At 42.7% G+C, this 13,066-nt stretch overlaps 1 protein-coding gene across 4 annotated transcripts in view; it reads right to left on the reverse strand.

Moving 5' to 3' along the window:
- Nucleotides 1-13,066, reverse strand: part of LOC122808725 (toll-like receptor 13) — a 397,497-nt gene that overhangs the window by 340,064 nt on the left and 44,367 nt on the right. The gene's annotated exons all lie outside the window — the stretch shown is intronic.

The raw sequence follows: 13,066 nt of genomic DNA on the forward strand, positions 1-13,066 counted from the left end.
CCCCACAATAGACTGGGTGAATTATTCCCACACTAATGCACTCACCCAATAATTCCTTGACTTCATCAACTCTAACGCACTAAACCAGCTGGTCTCATCCCCCACAAGGGGAGATAACATACTAGACTTGGTTTTCACCAATATGGGTGACTGCTGCACCACTCCCATAGTATGTTCTTCCCTGGTGAGATCAGATCGTCACTCTGTCTCATTCGAAGTTTCTATCCCACACAATCCTCCCCAGTCATAACCAGGCTAAAAAAAGTACAGTTGTGTACACTTACCATAAATGTAGATGTTCGAGTGTATTCACTGTTGCAGTCATCACATTTGGGTTATCTGCCTGCAGGTAGCCCTCAGCCGGCCTGAACACCAGAGTCTTGGGATTTCTGCATCGGATGCTGTTGCTTCTTCCATGACGTCAGGTCATCAGGGGTATAAAACCTGCAGCCGACACCATTACATCAGTTTTTCTTGCACCAGATATCAGGTGTCCCCAAAATATGAAGTGATTATATGGTGTGGAACACCCCCAGCAAAAAGCAAATACACATAGAATAAGATATGCCAAACCAAAAAGGATAGGTGAAAGCAAAGACAATCAGGGGGCTGGAGGGAGGGGTAACCAGGACTGCAACAGTGAATACACTTGAACATCTACATTTATGGTAAGTGTACACAACTGTACTATGTTCTTCATGTTTCACTGTGGCAGTCATCATATTTGGGTTGATTCCCAAAGCTAAGGAAGGGTGGAGGTAGATTAAGAAGCATTAGGACTGGCAATCAGGCCCTGTAAGACTGCTGTGGCAAATCCAGCTCTGGATTTAGAAAAGATAGGCAAGTGGTAATGCTTGGTGAAAGTGTGTACAGAGCTCCAGGTTGCAGCTTCCAGGATGTCCCTGGTAGAGACCCCTCTGAGAAATGCAGTAGAGGTAGATTTAGCCCTAGTGGAATGTGTTCTTATTCCCTGTGGGGTAGGTTTTCCATGTTTCTTGTAGCAGAAATGGATGCAGTGTGCTATCCACTTAGATATGGTTTGCTTTGAAATGGCCTTCCCCTCTGCCCCTACAGCAAAGCTGACTAGCAGCTGGTCAGATTTTCTGAGAGGATTTGTCCTGTCCAAGTAAAATCTAAGCTGTCTCTGCACGTCTAGAGAATGCAGTATCCTTTCCCCTTTATTTTGAGGATTATGGAAAAAAGTAGGCAAATGAATGGACTGGTTTAAAGCCACACTAGACACCACCTTGGGCATAAAAAATGGGTTAGTCCTGAGGGAAACCCTGTCCGCATGGAAGATAATGAAGGGTTCTACTGCCATAAGGGCCTGCAGTTCAGACACTCTTCTTGCTGAAGTGATGGCTAGAAGTAAAACTGTTTTCCATGAGAGGAATTTCAACTCTGCTGTAGCAGCCGGTTCAAAGGGGGGAAGTGTAAGTTTTTCCACTACAAAGTTAAGGTCCCAGGCTGGAGTGGGAGCTCTCATAGGGGTCTTAAATTTTTGGCCCCTCTAAGGAACTGTTTTACCAGAGGATGAGAGAAGAGGAGTGGCTCAGTATTATAATGAGCTGAGACGGCAGAGGCATGAATCTTAATTGAAGAGAAGGATAGGCCCTTGTGGAGCATTTCTGTTAAGTAATCTAGTATATGAGGTAAGCTGGGCACAGTTGTGTCCATCCCTTGAGAGTGGCTTCAGGAACAGTATATTTTCTACTTTTCTGAATAGGATTTTCTAGTACTAGGCCTCCTTACCTCAAGAATGACATCTGGCACTTGCTTACTGAGGGTTGCTAGAGGTGAGTTCAGGGGATTAGCCAGGCTGCAAGGTTCGGGATATGAAGCTGAGGGTGCAGAATTTGGCACCCCTGCTGGGACAGCAGGGAAGGGGTCTGAGGCAGGTGCCATGGTTGTAGCACTGTCAGACTGCACAAAAGAGGATACCAGTGCAGTGCTGGCATGGCCAGTCTGGTGCAATCAGGATTGTCCTTGGCTTGTTCCATTTTATCTTTAGTAGAACCTTTGAGAGGAGAGGCAGAGGGGGAAAGGCATAGACTGAGAGGCTTTCCCAAGAAAAGGACAGGGCATCCACCTTCCAAGCTTGGCTGAGGGGAGTTCTGGTGCAGTATTTGTTCAATTGATAGTTCTGAAGGGAAGCAAACAGATCCACCTCTGTTGTCCCCCATCTCTTCCCCAACAGCTTGAATATTTTGGGTTCCATTTTCCATTCGTGTGGTCCATGAGATTTGTGCTTAAGTCTTCTGCCAGTGAATTTAGTTTGCCTGGCAGGAATTGAGCTTGTAGGTGTGCTTGGTTGCTCAAGGCTGTGTTCCATAGAGCCATGGCTAGTCTGCACAATGGGTAGGAATGTGTTCCCCCCTGCTTGTTTATGTACCACATAACTGTGGTGTTGTCTGTCTTTACCAATAGTTGTCTTGGAAGAATAAGGCCTTTGAAGGCTGTCAGAGCATTCTGTACAGCTAACATTTCTTTTTGATTGATATGCAGGTGCATCTGCATTGGGCTCTATTTGCCCTGAATGCACTGCCCTGCCATGTGAGCCCCCCATGCATAGTCTGATGCGTCTGTTGTTAGGGTTTGGGCGGCAGGGGGTAGAGTGAAAGGGAGTCCCTTGCTGTGGTAGCAGGCGTCTGCCCACCAAAGGAACTCTGCCCTTAGACACAGAATGACAGGAAATATAGTTTCCAGGTCCTGAGAATGTTGACACCACAGACTTTTTAGATACCACTGAAGTTTCCTCATATGCAGTTTTGTATATGGAATTAACATTGTTTCCCTAGGATACAGATTCCACTTCCACTCACTGGGGTAATGTATTCCCAGTTTTTTGCATGCAGGGCGAGTTTTCCTCCTAAAGGTGCAAGTACTTGAGCAAGGCTTGGGGGAGTTAAGGATAAGTCATTGTGCAAGTTTACCATAGGGGGTTGGCTTACTACTCCCTGATTTGGACGTGGGTACACCCCACTGCTTAGATCTGTGCATAACCTGAGACTGAAGTCTTGGGGGTCTGCTGCCCCTGGGTTTGGACTGAGTAGGCCTAGAAGGGACTGGAAAGGACCAGTTCTTTGAAGGCCAATGCCTACTGAATCTAGGTGGCTGTACTTGTAAGAAATCTTTAACAGTTTGCATAGATTTAGCTTTCTCCTCCATCCTTTTGAGAACTTCTTCTTCTGCTTTATTGCCAAATAGATGGTATTACGTTGGTTTACGGGTGCATCCAGTAATTTTGCTTTGACATGATCTGGAAAGTTTTGTTCCTTAAGCCACACATGCCTTCTAAGAACAGACCCAGTGAAAGCAACCCTACAAGATGCTTCTAAAGCATCAAAACCACACTGCAAAGTATGTTTACCAACTTGGTCAGCAGAATGCAGTAACTCAGGAATCAACATAATTTTCTGTTTAATTAGCCCCATAATATGCTGCTGATACTTTAACATATGAAACTGGCAATTTAAGGCCTTAATGGCCAGAGTAGCAGAGGTGTATGCCTTCTTATCCCATCTATCTAAAGCCCTAGAATCCCTGTCAGAAGGGGGTGGGATGCTTGGCAGGAGTAGCCTTAATGCCTTTTGGTCTTTGGGAAATGGTCTCTGGATCCGCAGTAGGATTCTTGAAAAGGAATTTGTGAGAGTCAGGCACTCTATAGTACCTGTCAGGTTTCCTGGGAGCTGGGAGGCAAAGTATCCGGGGTAAGGCTGGATTCCAAGAAAACATCATCTACAATCTCCAGAACAGGAGGGATAGCTAGAGGCCTGTGCTGAGGCAGGTTTAAAAATTCCCTGAGTCTCTTTTTGGACTGGTAGTAGTCCTGGCTCCCTAAGAGTATGCAGGGTTTCACAAAAAGAAAAATCTTCTGGAGGGGAAGCAGAGGGAATGGAATCATCTGCATCTGAATCCTCATAGGTAGATAAGGGTATGTCCTGGTAGTCAGAAAGAACAGAGATATCAGATTCCTGATTAGAAGAATCAGAAGGAAAATCAGTTCTAGGTCTCTTTGAGGGGGAAGGCTGGCTTCCCCTAATTAAGGTAATAAGGTCTTCAGACATTCTAATCATTTGGTTTTGAGGCCCGTGGGCCTGAGAATGCATTTTGGTCATCGGTTTCCTAGGCATAGTGTGAACTTTAGACCTGAGAAATTCGTATTTTTGTCTTGAAATGAAGTCATCGGTTTAATATGAAAATCTGTAGGCCTGAATACACCCGCAGAAGCCGGTGTCTGCACAGCGGCTCCAGACCCATCCAAGGTAGAGACATCCGCAGGTGCGATAGTCGAAGAAGCGTCTCACAGCATATCGGACTCCGAATGGGTCTCAGTGGAGGCCTGCAAATCTGTAGAAGAGGGTATCAGGGGCTGCAAAAGCGCCTCACTGAGTACCAGTGGACTGGCGACTAGCTTAACGGTAGCGTCGTCGGCAGTTTTGGACCTATGTCTCTGTCTTTATCCTTACATTTTTTCAGAAGATCGGTAGTCGGATGGCTTACCGATGCCATTTCGGAGTACTGAGATCGACAGCTAAAGTATTTAGCTATAAAAATTGCCCGAAAATGGATAGTTCGGGCATCGAACAAGGCACAAAACTGACAGTGAGGGAAGGCGTGGTCTGGACCTAAACAGGTGACGCAGTAAGAATAAAAAATCTCTATGAGGTATTTGCTTTCCACAGGCAAGACAATTATTAATTTTTTCTGACATCAGTTAGAGCAAGAAAAAAGGTTCCTCAACGGGGTACTTATCTTTTGGAAGACTTCAGGTCCGAAACTCGAAAATTTAAATTTCAGCAGTCGGCCGACCAACACTTGCAAACTGCTTCTGCTTCGGGCACCGCACGGCAAGAAAGAATGATGTAATGGCATCGGCTGCATGTTTTATACCTCTGACATCCTGATGTCATGGAAGAAGCGACAGCATCTGACGCAGAAATCCCAAGACTCTGGTATTCAGGCCGGCTGAGGGCTACCTGCAGGCAGATAACCCAAATGTGATGACTGCAACAGTGAAACATGAAGAACATCTTCTCAAAACCTGACTACACCCTTCTAAGGGAGGGTATCAGCAGCTTCACACCACCGACCCCCCCCAGAGGATGCAGACAACTTTGCTGAACAGTAAGCCAGTGCAGTATATAAGCACCTTTACAACTACTAGCACTTAGCCATACCTGACAGAACTACAACCTGCTCCTCAAGGAAACACAAACCTGTTTGGTGGATATCCTCTATCAACAGGCTTTACAACAAAAGGAAGAAACTGTTGTCCAAGGGTAAAAAGGAACAAATTCCAAATTGGAAAATCTTCCTCCCCTGCCTCAACAAAAATTAGATCACTAATGATAAACTCCAAGCAAATTAAGAGTTGAAACTAGTCTCTGAAACAAAGGGAAACCACAAGTCCTTTTTCAGTTACGTTAGGAACCTCCATGGCAAAGCCCACATTTGTTCTGAATTAGTTCGACTCAGCCAACCTACAAGCTGATACGTTCAGCACAAACTTCACCCCCTTATTGTCCCCCAGAGGCCCAGCCAACATCCCTGATACTTGTTCCACACCTCACATCTCCATAGATCAAGTGTTAAAGGCCCTATCCAAGGCAAAGAACACAGCTTCCATGGGACCTGATAATATCCCAGGCTGTATTTTGCACCATCTCCAGCAAGAACTAGTTTCGCCACTGAGCATCCTATTCAGCCACAGCCTAATTACAGGCTTGATTCCAGCAGAGTGGAGAACTGCCATAGTCATCCCATTGCAAAAAGGTGGTGCGACTAATGACCTGGGAAACTATCACCCCATTAGGTTGACAAGTCTGATCTGTAAAGCCAAGGAGTGTATTATAACGGATCGCATGAACAAGGACATAGGCAATCTCCAAGCACTTGACCCACCCAATTTGGATTCATCAGGGGCACATCTTGCGTACTGAACTTGGTTGACTTCTTTGAGACTGTCACCAAGGCCCTGGATGAGGGAAAGTCAGTACATACAGCTTACCTTGACCTGGCCAAGACCTTTGACACAATCCCCCACTCGGGCATCATTGAAAAGCTAACACAACTTGGTGTTAATCCCTATCTCGTCAGATGAACAGCCAACTGGCTCACAGATAGGACCTACAAGGTCAGAATAGGTGCCACCACCTCCAACAGCAAACCATTCACTAGTGGTGTTCCTCAGGGATATGTCCTGGGACCCCTACTGTTTGGCATCTACTTCTCAGAGGTCCATGCAAAGGCCAAGGGCCTGCGGCTGATCAAGTTTGCGGATGCTGTCACTGACTCCCCAAATGACATTAACATACTGCAAGAGGGTCTCACAGCTACAAATAACTGATGCCAAAGTCATGGTCTTACGTTAAATGAAAAAAATGTATTATCACACCATTCAGCAAAAAAGTCCCCTACTGATTACCACATCAATGGCAACTCTCTAAGCACACAGCTAGTGGTGAGAGACCTGGGTACTCAGGTTGACAACAATGTCACATTCGAATGTGGCAGCAGTGATCAGAAAAGCCTTCTACTTGGCTCATCTCATAAGTAAAGGGACTGCATCCCGAAAAAAGTGAGGTTATTACCTCTCTGTACTCTTCCCTCATAAGACCTATAATTGAGTAGAACGCCCGTTTGGTACGTAGCTCTCCAAACACCTGCATCAACTGGAAAAGCCACAGAAATACCTCACAAAGAGAATCCATGGCCTCCAATACCTGTCTTATGCGCACAGACTCAAATCACTATCACTTTATTCTGTATCATACAGATCGCTCAGAGGTGATCTGTGTCTTGCCTGCAAGGCAATATCAGACCCTGCCCTACTAGAGATGCTCCATATCTGTAAGTCTAATTCTTCATGCATTACCCACTTGACAGGCCTAAATCCAATATGTGACATCAACAAAACTTGCTGGAGAGACAGGTTTGTCTCCCAGAGGCTGCCCATTCTCTGGAATAGACTTCCCATACATGTCAGAATACCTTGCTGACCCGCTTCAAAGGCAACCTTTATGAGTGGATGGGAAACCACAAGTTTGTCCCAGGGGTTCCAGCTTTGTCCTTCATTGACAGGAGCAACAGGTGCTGACTGAGGTTTCTTTTTTGGTGATAAACTCTTGGCTAGCCTTGTAAGGACCCCAGGGCCATTAGCCGTGTAAGCTCCTATGATTCTATGAAGACAGAAGCGATGGTAAATACAGCCTTAACACAGAAGTGATGGCAAATACGACAACAACACAGAAGTGATGGCAAATATAGCAACAACACAGAAGTGATGTTAAACACAGAAACACAGAAATGATGGCAAATACAGCAACAACACAGAAGTGATGGCAAATACAGCAACAACACAGAAGTGATGGTAAATACAGCAATGACACAGAAGTAATGGTAAATACAGCAACAACACAGAAGTGATGGCAAATACAGCAATGACACAGAAGTGATGGTAAATACAGCAACAACACAGAAGTGATGGTAAATACAGCAACAACACAGAAGTGATGGCAAATACAGTAACAACACAGACTTGATGGTAAATACAGCAACAGCACAAAAGTGATGGCAAATACAGCAATGACACAGACGTGATGGCAAATACAGCAAAAACACAAGTGATGGTAAATACAGCAACAACACAGAGGTGATGGCAAATGCAGCAATGACACAGAAGTGATGGTAAATACAGCAACAACACAGAAGTGATGGTAAATACAGCAACAACACAGAAATGATGGTAAATACAGCAACAACACAGAAGTGATGACAAATACAGCAATGACACAGAAGTGATGGTAAATACAGCAACAACACAGATATGATGGTAAATACAGCAACAACACAGAAGTGATGGTAAATACAGAAACACAGAAATTATGTCAAATACAGCAACAACACAGAAATTATGGTAAATACAGCAACAACACAGAAGTGATGGCAAATACAGCAACAATGCAGAAATGATGGCAAATCAGCAACAACACAGAAGTGATGGTAAATACAGTGACAACACAGAAGTGATGGCAAATACAGCAACAACACAAAAATGATGGTAAATGCAGCAACAATGCAAAAGTGATGATAAATACAGAAACAGAGAAATGATGGCAAATACAACAATGACACGGAAGTGATGGTAAATGCAGCAACAAAACAGAAGTGATGGTAAATACAGAAACACAGAAATGGCAAATACAGCAACAACATGGAAATGATGGTACATACAGCAACAATGCAGAAGTAATGGCAAATACAGCAACGACACAGAAGTGATGGTAAATACAGCAACAACACAGACGTGATGGCAAATACAGCAACAATACAGAAATGATGGTAAATACAGCAACAACACAGAAGCGATGGCAAATACACCAACAACACAGACATGATGGGAAATACACCAACAATGTAGAAGTGATGGCAAATACAGCAACAATGTAGAAGTGATGGCAAATACAGCAACAGCACAAAAGTGATGGCAAATACAGCAACAGCACAGAAGTGATGGTAAATACAGCAACAACACAGAAGTGATGGCAAATACAGCAACAACACAGAAATGATGGTAAATACAGCAACAACACATAAGTGATGGTAAATGCAGTAACACAGAAATGATGGCAAATACGGCAACGACACAGAAGTGATAGTAAATACAGCAACAACACAGAAATGATGCTAAATATACCAACAACACAAAAGTGATGGTAAATACAGCAACAACATAGAAGTGATGGCAAATACAGAAAACAGAGAAATGATGGCAAATACAGCAACGACACAGAAGTGATGGTAAATATAGCAACAACACAGAACAGAAGTGATGGTAAGACAACTCAGAAATGATGGTAAATACAGCAACAACACATAAATTATGGTAAATACAGCAACAACACAGAAGTGATGGTAAATACAGAAACATAGAAATGATGGCAAATACAGCAATGACACAGAAGTGATGGTAAATCCAGCAACATCACAGCAGTGATGGCAAATACAGCAACAACACAGAAGTGATGGTAAATGCAGCAACAACACAGAAGTGATGGCAAATACAGCAAAAACACAGAAGTGATGGTAAATACAGCAACAACACAGAAGTGATGGTAAATACAAGAACACAGAAGTGATGGTAAATACAGCAACAACACAGAGGTGATGGCAAATGCAGCAATGACACAGAAGTGATGGTAAATACAGCAACAGCACAGAAATGATGGTAAATACAGCAACAACACAGAAATGATGGTAAATACAGCAACAACACAGAAGTGATGATAAATACAGCAATGACACAGAAGTGATGGTAAATACAGCAACAACACAGACATGATGGTAAATACAGCAACAACACAGAAGTGATGGTAAATACAGAAACACAGAAATGATGTCAAATACAGCAACAACACAGAAATTATTGTAAATACAGCAACAACACAGAAGTGATGGCAAATACAGCAACAATGCAGAAATGATGGTAAATACAGCAACAACACAGAAGTGATGGTAAATACAGTGACAACACAGAAGTGATGGCAAATACAGCAACAACACAAAAATGATGGTAAATGCAGCAACAATGCAGAAGTGATGATAAATACAGAAACAGAGAAATGATGGCAAATACAACAATGACACAGAAGTGATGGTAAATACAGCAACAACACAGAAGTGATGGTAAATCACTAAATCACTAAGCACAGAAGAGGTTATCAGGGACCTGGGGACCCAGGTTGACAGTGGCCTTTCTTTTGACACTCACGTTGCTAAAGTGGTTAGAAAGACCTTCTACATTGCCCACCTGATCATGAAGGGATTCACATCCAGATCTAGTGAGGTCATTGTTCCCCTGTACTCTTCACTTATCAGACCAATGATCGAGTACAATGCCCCATTCGGGATGCATCTCACCCGACATCTGCAGCAATTGGAGAGACCCCAAAAGTTCTTCACCAAAAGGATAAAGGGACTCCAAAATCTGTCATATGCTGCCAGATTGAAGAAACTCCAGCTCTATTCAGTCGCATACTGTCTGCTCAGAGGTGACATGTGCCTGACATACAAGGCCATGTCCAACCCGGAATTAATGGACATGCTCCACCTCAAAAAATCCAAATCCACCAAAACCACTAGAGCAAGCGACTTAAACCTTAGCATGGATATAAATAGGACGTGCTGGTGGGATAGATTTATCACTCAGAGACTCCCTATGCTGTGGAATAAAATCCCTCGCTGTCTCTGTTCAAGAGAAATCTTGACCTGTGGATGGGAGATCGTAGGTTTACCCCGGGAATCATCTCTGTGTCACTGCTGGACAGAGGCACAACAAACTAATGGGTACAGTATTTTTTCATATAAGGGGTGGCGTAAGCCACAAAACTTTGGGCTAGGCTTATAAATGCCTTAGGGCAGATAGCCTAGTATAAACCTATGAACCTATAAATACAGCAACAACACAGAAGTGATGGTAAATACAGAAACACAGAAATGGCAAATACAGCAACAACACAGAAATGATGGTACATACAACAACAATGCAGAAGTGATGGCAAATACAGCAACAACACAGAAGTGATGGTAAATACAGCAACAACACAGAAGTGATGGCAAATACAGCAACAACACAGAAATGATGGTAAATACAGCAACAACACAGAAGTGATGGCAAATGCAGCAACAACACAGACATGATGGGAAATACAGCAACAATGCAGAAGTGATGGCAAATACAGCAACAGCACAGAAGTGATGGCAAATACAGCAACAGCATAGAAATGATGGTAAATACAGCAACAACACAGAAGTGATGGTAAATACAGCAACAACACAGAAGTGATGGCAAATATAGCAACAACACAGAAATGATGGTAAATACAGCAACAACACAGAAGTGATGGCAAATACAGCAACAACACAGACATGATGGGAAATACAGCAACAATGCAGAAGTGATGGCAAATACAGCAACAGCACAGAAGTGATGGCAAATACAGAAACAGCATAGAAGTGATGGTAAATACAGCAACAACACAGAAGTGATGGTAAATACAGCAACAACACAGAAGTGATGGCAAATACAACAACAACACAGAAATGATGGTAAATACAGCAACAACACAGAAGTGATGGTAAATACAGTAACACAGAAATGATGGCAAATACGGCAATGACACAGAAGTGATGGTAAATACAGCAACAACACAGAAGTGATGGTAAATACAGAAACACAGAAATGATGGCAAATACGGCAATGACACAGAAGTGATGGCAAATACAGCAACAGCACAGAAATGATGGTAATCTTATCTCATTACTGTTTCATGATTTGCCTAAGGCCTTCAGTACTCTCTCCCATACTTGTTGGCCTTTCTGTGCTAGCTTTTGAATGGTTTACAACTTACCTCGCCAGCATGTCTCAGAATGTAAACTGGCAACAAGTCACCTCAAGGTTTCTTCAAATACCAGTTGGAGTCCTCCGGTTTTATTCTCAGATCTCTATTATTTAATATATTCATAACAACCCCCCCCCCCTTCTGTCTGGAGTCACTCAAACATATTTCAGTATACTGATGATTTAAACATAATCTGCTCTGCCAAAACAATCTCAGAACTACAATTGCACAGCTCTTCCTCACCTCTATTAAAACCATGGCTTAAATGATCAAACATAGTTTTCAATCCCCAAAAGATTAAGGTAACACTGTTTACTTCAAAATCCAACTGTGCTGCTAAACTCAGTTTTGGTTTTCACATTGAAAAGGTGGTAAAAAACATAAAAAGGCTAGGCCTCCTTTACAGGGTCATGTAATACTTAACTGCCTATGGTCATAAAACTACAGCAACACCCTGTCTTTACCCAGCCTCTTCTATGTTGGTCCTGTATTTACAAATCTACATTTAACGCAGCTCATAAATCTTGAACAGTGCTACAGTAAAATAGACCAGTTTGCTGCTAAACTTACCAACAGATCTCACTAGTGTGCTGTCCTCAGGCAGCTAACTGGATTGAATTTCCTAACTTCTTTCAGTATTCACAGCTAAAAGTAGCCTATAAAATTCTGCATTTGCCTGAGAGATATCAACCTTTAAATACCTTCTCCAGTTACACTCCCCCCAGAAGTCTCCACTCCTCCCATATTTACCTCTCATTTGAAAAACCTTCTAAAAACTCCTTCCCGACTCCCCTTACTCACGTTATATGGCCAGGATCTGGAACAACACACTTACCATGTTTCGACATTTCAACAACCATTGTCGCTATAAGTCTAGCCAAAAATCATTCCTGCTAGATTCATGGATTTTTCTTTGCATGTCCACCCCTGGATGATATCCTATCTCCAGTACTTCTATGGCCTTAAAAAGCACTCTCTGGTTGTTTTAATGCATGTTATGTGTAAGCAAATCACCTCCCACCCCTGATAACAGCAAAATGTAACTTCAAACTACTCATGAATTTTACCTAGACTATTTCTCAGCTTGACATTACCCTGATTTTCTTGATATTACTGTTACAGCATGGAATTCCATCCTAAGGTGTAATAACTTAGAAACAGTGCCTGCTCCTGATTATTTCCTATGGTATATACTATATATTTTAATGCATATGCACTTTATCCCTATATGTAAGTAGTCTGGTTAGTTTTATATTGTAATTTTATGTTTTACATAACACTTTATTAAGCATTTGTGCTTTTTATCAGTATAAATTTTATTACACTATTTACAGAGCTTTTCTCCCTGGGCCACCACTAAAAAAGGGGCTATTGCAGCCCAAGTCAGACTTTCCCAGTTAACACATGCAATAAATAAATAAATAAATAATCATAAATAAACATGTAAGCTTAAATAATAAATGGTTGTTTACGGCATATTTACTCTCTGCTGCTGACCATTATTTGATCTCAGGATCTCTCTTCATCCAGCAGGTTGGTCAAGCTCAACTAGTCTCTGCAGGACTACCTGTGAGCCATGTTCAGGGCCAGTGAGAGGTTCAGGACATCCTGGTGTGCTGCTATACTGTTGATGAGGGGTACTGTCTTAAGAACCCACCCCTCTG

Source organism: Protopterus annectens, chromosome 1.part1, assembly GCF_019279795.1.
Source record: "Protopterus annectens isolate FY-2018-M chromosome 1.part1, PAN1.0, whole genome shotgun sequence".
Lineage (NCBI taxonomy): Eukaryota > Metazoa > Chordata > Ceratodontiformes > Protopteridae > Protopterus > Protopterus annectens.